This window comes from Lucilia cuprina, chromosome 6 (genome assembly GCF_022045245.1).
Source record: "Lucilia cuprina isolate Lc7/37 chromosome 6, ASM2204524v1, whole genome shotgun sequence".
In the NCBI taxonomy this organism is placed as follows: domain Eukaryota; kingdom Metazoa; phylum Arthropoda; class Insecta; order Diptera; family Calliphoridae; genus Lucilia; species Lucilia cuprina.
The window spans coordinates 58,185,591-58,196,537 of record NC_060954.1 but is presented as its reverse complement, the minus strand read 5'-3'; positions in this window follow the sequence as shown (position 1 = coordinate 58,196,537).

The following is a 10,947-nucleotide window of genomic DNA, read 5'->3' as shown; positions in this document are numbered from 1 at the left end:
TGGATTATTTAATCTTCTGATATTAAGCGACAATTCCCAGTAATTATTAAGTAAAATACTGGTTTCTAAAATTATTGATTATATCACAAGGTTAGAGGTGGTAAAGGACTGTATAGCAGACACATGATCTTTGTCAGAGTTAGCCTCATTAAAGCACTTGGTTGGTGCATGCTGGTAGAGTCCCACAAATTTCTTAAAAATCTTTATTATCAATAGAGCTGTGACAGAGATGAAGAGTGACATTCTCTTTGACATTGACTGTTTTTGCAAACGTTGTTTATTCCCGCAGCTAAGATCGCGAGAACTTCAATAAGGCTACCGATCATAGATCAGATTGTATATCGGCTGCTGATCTTTGCCATTTTGTGACTTCTTACCACTGCAATTATGTTCCACAGCTTATCTAAGGAGAACTTTAATAAGGCAATTGATAATAGCAGAAATTGTTTATTGGCTACTGATCTTTATCATTCTACAATTAGCTTCAATTGATCACTAGGTTTGTGCATGATCGTAGAAATTATTTTAATCAATCTTTTATACATTGCAAAAATCGCCTCTTTTCCTTGTAGATCTTAAAACTTGTTTACTATCTTCATAGAACTAGTTCTATGACAATTCCTCTTCTCTCTAGGATAAATTATGAAAGAATGCAAAAGAGAATGAAAGAGAGAGAGAGAGAGAGAGGAAGAGATAGTGAAGCTAAATAAATCTGACAATTAGGGAAAATATTATTTAGAAATCTTTTGACAGCTAAGACCCGATAATCACAGAGCAGGTACAACAACATTACGACTTGCTTAACGACCTTAACATACACTTTATATTTACACACAGGCATTTAATTATTGAGTGCTACGAACCATGGACCTAGTTTGGAAATAAGATTATTTTATAGAAATCTCTTTAAAGCTGTCACCCGATAATTGCTTAACATTACGACTTTCAAGACCCACTCAACTTAGGGCAAATTCTAACTTTAACATTTACTTTATTTACTTTGATTTGAGTTGCTTCTGAAATTTAATGTCACAATATACAGATCGGACCTATCTATTGACTAAAAGATTTATTTCTATTATATACTGTGGTCTCTACATGATATAGAGTCTCATATGTTCTCAGACTGATATAGAGTCTGTTAAAGTTTTTGAGGCAAAATCTACTTTTTAGAAATTAATATTAGATACAAAGTTTAGATTAAGATATCTTAACAATGGAGCTAGATATACTAGAGGTTAAACCTTTATATAAAAGCTAATAGCAAGGACTTTCAAATGTCATAATAAATTTTCTAAACAAAGGAGACTTTTGTTGTCTATAATGAGTCGTAAATGACGCTAATTTGAAGGTTATTTAATCTTTAGGCTAAAATATCTCGAAAATTTCTTAAGATGTACAAATTCTGATGATAAATTCAGACTCTGTGTTTAACATTTAAAGAAGTTTTTTACAGATTTTTAACTATATAAACTTTTTTCTTTTTTTCAAAAGAAGACTCAGACAATATCTACGTTTATTTAGTTAAAAAGAATTGCATTTAATTTTTCAAAAAAAAAAACTTTTCTTTATAAACATTTTTTTAAATAAATATTTAAAAACATTGACCTATATTACCTTAAAAAAAATACTAGATAAGCTTTTACCCAAAAATAAAACAACAACACTAAATAAAACCTAAAGTTTAGATAAAAATAAATTAAGTACCACTTACCGTTTTCAAAGTTTTGTTTTACCTGAGATAAGCAAACTGTAGAAAAAAATTTCTTTAAAACACTAATTTGTAACAACTAATTATAATGATACCCCCAAAAAAATTTTTTGTTAAGGCGTTTATCATACTTTTAAAATCTAATTAAAAGACGCCTTTTAATAAGAGCGTAACGAACATTTGAAAAAAAAATAAAACTTTTAGTGTCACTTTTTTACTTTTACTTTTAAGAATTACTAATTTACCACAAACTATCTTTTTATTTATTACAACTGCAATTAAATATTCATAATTTTAAATAATTACTAAGTAGTAAACTAAATTAACTCGTTTGATAACTAGTTTTTCTTTGAAACTCATGAAGTTTTTCCCCCCAACTTGTCTCTTTCTCTCTTTACAGATGAAGTAACTTTGGAATTTATTAAAATTTAATCATCGTATTTAACCAGCCGTTGTAGCTGTAGTAGCTGCATTAACAAAAATTACGAATTCAAAATTAATTTGCATTTTTTTGCTTTTTCTTTAAAGACAAAAATCATTTACGAACGAATACAATTAGTTAGTTTTTTTTCTTATTAAGCACAAGTCATTTTTAAAACATACAACTAAAAAAAACAAAGTCTTAAGTTATAAGAAAACATCTGCAAGATGTTGCCAAAATTTTTAACACATTTGGATAAGCAGAAAGCAACGCACAAGGTGACGACGTTGTCGACGGCGAGGAGGCGTTATTGGTGTTGCACATTTCCTTTAGTGCTATTGGCTTTACTATTGGTTCTTCTACACTCTGACAGCAGTAATGCCGAAAGAGATTTTAATTTCAATGATTCACAGGTGAGTGATTTTGTTTTTTTTATTATTAAGATATTATTAATATTTTACACTTTTTTTGTGTGAATAATATTTGGCAGAGAACATTTTGTAAAATATAACATGTGATAAGACAATTAACTAGTCTTTTGACTAGTCTATGGACTAGTTTATAAAATAGTTTATAGACTACTCTATGAACTAGTTTATGAATTAGTGTATGGATTATGGCCATGTCTATTGATTAGTGTATGGTATAGATTATTGACTCGTCTACTGACTAGAGTATGAACAAGTCTATGAATTAGATTAGGGACAATGGCCTAGTTTAAAGACTATAGAATTGACTAGCCTATAGGCTACACTATTGACTAATCTATGGATAAAAGACTAGTCTATGAACAAGACTATTGACTAGTCTATGGGCTAGACTATTGACTAGTTTATGGACTAGACTATTGACTAGTCTATAAATTAGACTATTGACTGGTCTATATAGTAGTCTACGAATTAGTTATGGATTAGACAATAGCTTAGAATATAGACTATATATTGACTAGTCTTCTGACTAGTCTATGAACTAGTCAATGAATTAGTTTATGGACTAGACCATTGCCTAGTTTATATACTATACTATTGACTAGTCTATGGACTACACTATTGACTAATCTATGGACAATAGACTAGTCTATGAAATGGACTGGTCTCTGGACTAGACTATTGACTAGTCTATGTACAATGAACGAGTCTATGTAGTAGTTTATTGTCTAGTCTATAGACTATTTTATTGACTAGACTATAGACTAGTTTATTGACTAATCTGTGGCCTGGTCTATTGTCTAGTCTATGGACTGTTCTATTAACTAGTATATGAACTAATCTATGAACCACTTATGGTTTAGTCTATGAATCAGATTATGGACAAGTCTGTGAACTATTCTATAGACCAGACTAGCTTACGGACTAGACTAATGACTAGTCTACTGACTAGTCTAAGACATAGTCTATGGTCAAGTCTACGAATTAGTTCATGGACTATGAAATACTTTATGGACAAGCCTATGGACTAGTTTATAGATTATATTATTGCGCAGTTTATGAACTACGCTATTGACTAGTCTATGGATAATATTGCACTAGTTTATTGACTAGTCAATTGACTAATCGGTGGCCTAGTCTATGGACTAATCTATGGAATAGTCCATGGACTAGCGTATTGACTAGTTTATAAGTCCCTGAACTAGTATATGGTCATATCTATTGGCTAGTCTATGAACAATAGACTAGTGATTTGTCTATGAACTAATCTAGTGACTAGTCTATAGGCTTGTCTATGGACTAATCTATGAACTGGTCTATTGACTAGTGAATGGTCTAGTTTATAGACGAGTCTAGTCTATAAACTAGTTTATGTGCAAGTCTATTGTTTGGCTAAACCATGGACTATTTTCACTTGTCTATGGACAAGTCTATTGTCAAGTCTTTTGACTGGTCTATGGACTAGACTGTTGACAAGTGTATGGATTAGATTTCTGACCTATACAAGGTGTAGTATATAGATTAGTCTATTTATTACTATCTTGATTAGTCAGTTCCATGATACGGGTTGAGAATTCACCACAAAATTTATCACTCTCTTTAAACATTTTTATATACCGATCTTTAGTTAGTTAGTTAGTTAGTTTGAAAGGTGTATGTACATATATACATCAAATCCGAAGAAATACACCTAGGCCTCTATGGGGTCTGTTGTGCGCTTCTTAACCAGTGCCTTAGGTGAGAATCGAACCCACCACCTACCAGACTAGAACTCTAATCACCTACCGGAGGCCACTGATCTTTAAGAATTTTAAATTTTATTTTAACAACTAATATGATATAAAGATATAGACATGAAAAAAAGGAATAATTGACATGTCTTCACTTAAGCAATCAGTTCTAACAGATATCAAGAAGATATTCAGCCTTAAGCAATATTTTTCACCATCTTAGTAAAAGTCTTTAGATGATTTTTTGTATTTTTTCTTTAAACCCTGAGGCTAGGTTTCTACTTACTCCATTATTTGAAAATTTCCCAGAATATTTAACTATTTGTGTTTTAATTTGTTTAACACTTGCTTAAGAATAAACCCAAGATTACTTTTGTTTTAACAAGATGAAACCAAACCGCCAGTGATCTTTAATCTGTGTTTATTTTTTCAAAAAAAAAAAAAAAAAAAAAAAACAATTTTCTCTTTTGTTTAAAATAGTTTAGTTTCGCTCTTCGTTTTTTTTAATTCTATCTAAGCTTATCTTTTTTCTCTAAAGTCATAAAGTATTGTTTTATCTTTTATTACAGCATACCGCAAAAGATATAGAAAGTTGTGTTTTTCTTTTCATTTTGGTTTTAGTTTTAGAATAGAAGAATACTTGTTGAGTTACTTAATATTTTCTTAAGAATTTTTTTCTTTTGGAGTTTTAAGTCATGCAATATTGTTTGTACATGATCGTGTTGATTGTTTTTAACCTTTAAATGTATTAAGGGGATGTTAAAGGAAGATGATTGGAAGGTTAGCAAATATCATTCATTTATAACTTGAAGACATAGTAATAGAATAGAGATCTTAAAAAATTTGCCAATATTTTTAAAATATAAAATTCGTGAAATATTCGCGAATATTTTAACAATTTTTTTTTAATTTAGTAAAACATAATGACATATTTTCAACAATTTTAAGGTTTTAGTATAAACATGAAAAATATATTGAAATTCCTGAAATATTTGCGAATATTTTTAATATTTACGATTTAAGATAATCTTCCTGTGTCTATTTTAAACTGTACAAGTTATGGTAATGTTGCTTAAAGAAAATTTTTTCTTCGAAAAATTAAAGATTATTTTGACAATATTTTATTAAGAAGCAAAAATTTGCAAAATATTCGCGAATAATTTTAATTTTACATTAAAGATAACACAATGCCACATTTAAAAAAAAATAAATCCATTGGACAGAGAGAAGTTGGGTTGGCTAAGCAGTTGAATATGTGGTGGATGTCATGAGGGTCCTGACCACATGCAGGACATTCATTTGGGACGGCACGGTCTATACGTGACCAGTAGGCGTTTTGGCTGTTGCACCATCCTGATCTTAGTTGTGCCAGAACTACTCTTGTTTTCCGTTGCAGGTTTTCTTCCGTGTCTGCTATGGGCGGTGGGCGAGCTCCAAGTACGACATTCATGTGGCAACCTGCGACCGCGGCTTTGGTAATAAGGCCGCGGTAATAAGGCCCAAGGGCTATTGGAACTTGATATATTTGCGATTTTTTTTTAAGAAAGAATTATTGAGAATAAGAAAATCTTTCTGATATCATTTACTCAAAGCAACATGAAAGCACAAATTTTTGAAAATAAGAAAAATCTTGCTTCCTTGGTAATTGAAATTGGAATTTCTGATATATTCTGAATTATTGAGAATAAGGAATTCTTCCTGACATTATTTCTTCAAAGCAATATGAAAACACAAATTTTTGAGAATAAGATAAATCTCCTCTCCTTGATAAGAGAATTTGAACTCCTGATATATTCGCGAATATTTTATAAAAAAGATTAATAAGAATAAGGAAAATCTTCCCGGCATCATTTCTACAAAGCAACAAACTGTAGAGATAAGGCAAAGAATTAGTTCCGTATCTAGAATTTTAAAGTAAATGTCAAACACTTAATTATATTCCTTTTTATCTCACAGCCCTTTAAGGGTTAATTATCATTAATGTTTTTTGATGAGGTTGATTACATTTCGTAGGCAGGCAGGCAGCCTTCTGATGCTCTACATATTTCGTTTGCTGATGATTATGCTGCAGCTCGTATGCAGCCTTAACAAAAAGCCATTTAATTTGTAGTAAAAATCATCAAATATATATTCTTATTCTTTTATTTTCTAATTTATTTTCCATGCAGTATGCAGCTAACTATGACATGATGATGTAAATGATTTGATTTAGAAAAAAAATTCTAAAAACGAATAAGAACCAACAAACAGCACGCATCATCAATCATCTATATATGCATGCAACATGATAAAAGAAAATTTAATACACATTCATATTTTGATATGTATGTTTGTATGTATGTATGTTTGTATGTATTTGCCTCTGCTAAACATGTAAAGAGATGATGATGATGATTATAATGTTTGTTGTTAATAGTTGCTTACTTAGAATAGTTGTTGTTGTTGTTGCTTTTTTATAACTATTTTACCGCAATTTTACAACAAAATGCACCTTGTGTTGACTTTTCTCGAAAAACATAAAGAAATCAAAACACAAAAACATATTAAACTAAAAGAAAAAGAGAAATCAAGACAAATAAGTCAGATACAGGCGTAAACGTGCATCTGGGTTGCATCCACATGTAGTATGTTTGTATAACTGCATAAGTAGAGGTTTATACATGTTTTCTGTTTTTGTTTTTTTTTTATTCAGACCCTTGTTTTCACTCAGTCAGTCAGTTTGTGTAACAATACGTTTACACGGAGTTTACTTCATCTTAGGGAACAAATAATATTTAGGTTGTTTTTCTTTTTGTTTTTATATAAACAATACATTGCTTTGTTGTTGTACATTTGGATATATATCTTATTCTATATAGTAAATGTGTATGTTTGTGTATACTTTACCAACATGTTTGTATTGTCAATATGTTTTGTTTTAAAAGAATTCCCCTTAGAGTTTGTTGTCTTCAAATTTATATATTTCCGTCAGGGCACTACTTTTTTCACTGAACTAATTAACATCGGAAATCTTAAGATTCAATCTAATCCACAGTTGAATTAAGACGGTAGCTTAACTTTTTTCCCAGATATTTAATTTTTTTATATAAAGTTTGATGAGGAATCTAACTTTTTACTTAAAGATATGCTGGGGTTCGTTTCCAGTCTGAGAATTATGTCTCGGATTAATAAATGCTGCCAAAGATATTCTCAATTAAGTTAAAGTCTTGAAAAATACTTTTTATTTGATATACTTTCCAGTTTAATGAATTCTAAAAAAAGTACTTTCGCAATAAAGGAAAGCTATTCGATATACCTTTCATTTGATATACATATTTAAAAATACATTATACAGACCTTGTATATCAAAATATAAATCCACATATCGAAATTGTCTTGATTAATCGATTGTAACTATTATGTTTTTGTTTCGATATTCGGATTCTTAATAGAAAACATCTTGAACCTTAAATATTCATAAATTTGACCTATACGATATCTTCGGAATATTCATTGATTGATGATATATAGACATGACTTAGCTGTTCATATTTATGTATTGGTTCCCTTGGATTTCTGGGGTCTAACCTATTGAGTTTTTGCAGTTACTTGTATTCTTGATTGCAGTAGACATAAGCTGGCTTTAACTCTAAGAAATCTGGGTTCTTCAAAAAGTTTAGTTTATAAATATCTGGTGCCCTCGGATACTTTATTTTGATAGACATACAGATTCAAGAAATATAGACTTTGATGTCTATAATCAAGAGATCTTATGGAACCTTAAGATATCTACGACATTCCGAAAGTTTACGTTAGATATATACGGTGCCATTGGATATTTAAGTTTGACACGACTTCAATGTTTATATTTAAGACATTGAAGACATCTCAAGAAGCCGTAAAAGATGTACCTTCGGAAAGTTTACTTTATAAATATCTGATGCCCTGGGATAATTTATTTTGACAAACATGATGTCTATATTCAAGACATCGAAAACATCTCAAGAAACCGTAAGTTATGTGCAGAATTCGGAAAGTTTACTTTATAAATATCTAATGCCCTCGGATAGTTTATTTTGATGGGTATATGTTTAAAAAACATTACTCACATGACTTCAATGTCTATATTTAAGACATCGAAAACATATCAAGAAACTATACGAAATCTGAGCTCTTCGGAAAGTTAATTTTTTAAAGACATACTCATCAGTTTTACTCTAGATACTGAAAAATTAAAAAATCGTTTAGAATAACATTACTCACATGACTTCCATATGTTATTATACAAGACATCGAAGGCATCTAAAATAAACTTAAACTATATGGGCTCTTTGGAAGGGTTATTGATCCCTTTCCCTAAAATATGTTAGATTTTCGGAAATGATGTAAAAAAATTAAATATTTGTTTTTGATTTGCAAAATATCTAAGTTACTCCGAAATTTTATTTTAAAAGATCTACATATATAAATACTTAGTACCAGATCGTAAAGATTGAACAATGAAAGCAATCATTGGCGCATAGTAACAACGAAAATATTTAAATCATGAAGTTATTATAAATATGAAGTTATTTTAATCAAATATTTTATATCTTTTTTTACTGATAATCTATATTATAATAAAATTGATTGCTTTCCCCTATAACAGAGATTTTTTCTGATCTTTCTTTCCCCCTTATTTTCTAACTTCTTCCATTTTTATTTAACTCTAACCAAAAGAGTGAAAGAGTTCAAGTTACACATTTTTTTTGTTTATCAATAACCCACCATTCATTGATTTTTCATTAAATTTAAACGTTTAACATTATTTGTTGTTGTTTTGCAATATTGATCTTGCAACTGCTGATATTACTGTTGTCGTTGTTGTTATTCCCTTGTTTGTTGCCGGCTTTTTTCCACATGCCTTTTAAAGTCATTTAAAATCATCATGTGAGCTGTTCTTGGTTAATGGTCTGCTGCAACTGATGCAGCATGCTGGTCTTTTGTTTCCATAAACAATTTTTGTTTATGCTTTGTTTTCCTCTATAAGAAGAACTGCTGCTGCTGCGATCAACAGCCAGACATTTTTGAGAAAGACAACTATGAAAACGATCATCATCATAATCATTATTAATGATCAGTTAATGATCATTATTTATTGTGTTTGTGTATATTTTATGTATAAAACTTTTGCTTTATGCGACCAAGTAGAACCGGGAGAACGTGATTTTCGTTGATATTTTCCTTGATTATTTTTTTTTCGCCAAAGACATTTTTGCTGCAAACTGATGTCGATCAGTTGTTTTCCATTTTGGTTTTTAGTTGTTTATTTATATTTTAATTTATTAAATTCATTATTACTTGTATAGTCTAAACAAATAAACGTTTTTAATTGAATTCAATTGTTTTGTTTCACGCTGTTTGAAGTTATATTTATTGTTGTTTCCCGAAATTAATAAAAACATTTATTTATTATGAATAATTACTCGGTTAGAGTGGAAATAATTTCGTTTAAAATTAGTTTTTTTTAAGGAAAGTATTTAGATTTTGATTTCTATGGACTAGACTAGTCTATAGTCTAGTCTATAGTCTAGTCTATAGTCTAGTCTATAGTCTAGTCTATAGTCTAGTCTATAGTCTAGTCTATAGTCTAGTCTATAGTCTAGTCTATAGTCTAGTCTATAGTCTAGTCTATAGTCTAGTCTATAGTCTAGTCTATAGTCTAGTCTATAGTCTAGTCTATAGTCTAGTCTATAGTCTAGTCTATAGTCTAGTCTATAGTCTAGTCTATAGTCTAGTCTATAGTCTAGTCTATAGTCTAGTCTATAGTCTAGTCTATAGTCTAGTCTATAGTCTAGTCTATAGTCTAGTCTATAGTCTAGTCTATAGTCTAGTCTATAGTCTAGTCTATAGTCTAGTCTATAGTCTAGTCTATAGTCTAGTCTATAGTCTAGTCTATAGTCTAGTCTATAGTCTAGTCTATAGTCTAGTCTATAGTCTAGTCTATAGTCTAGTCTATAGTCTAGTCTATAGTCTAGTCTATAGTCTAGTCTATAGTCTAGTCTATAGTCTAGTCTATAGTCTAGTCTATAGTCTAGTCTATAGTCTAGTCTATAGTCTAGTCTATAGTCTAGTCTATAGTCTAGTCTAGTCTATAGTCTAGTATCTAGTCTATAGTCTATAGTCTAGTCTAGTCTATAGTCTAGTCTATAGTCTAGTCTATAGTCTAGTCTATAGTCTAGTCTATAGTCTAGTCTATAGTCTAGTCTAGTCTATAGTCTAGTCTATAGTCTAGTCTATAGTCTAGTCTAGTCTATAGTCTAGTCTATAGTCTAGTCTATAGTCTAGTCTATAGTCTAGTCTATAGTCTAGTCTATAGTCTAGTCTATAGTCTAGTCTATAGTCTAGTCTATAGTCTAGTCTATAGTCTAGTCTATAGTCTAGTCTATAGTCTAGTCTATAGTCTAGTCTATAGTCTAGTCTATAGTCTAGTCTATAGTCTAGTCTATAGTCTAGTCTATAGTCTAGTCTATAGTCTAGTCTATAGTCTAGTTTATAGTCTAGTCTATAGTCTATAGTTAGTCTATAGTCTAGTCTATAGTCTAGTCTATAGTCTAGTCTATAGTCTAGTCTATAGTCTAGTCTATAGTCTATAGTCTAGTAGTCTATAGTCTAGTCTATAGTCTAGTCTATAGTCTA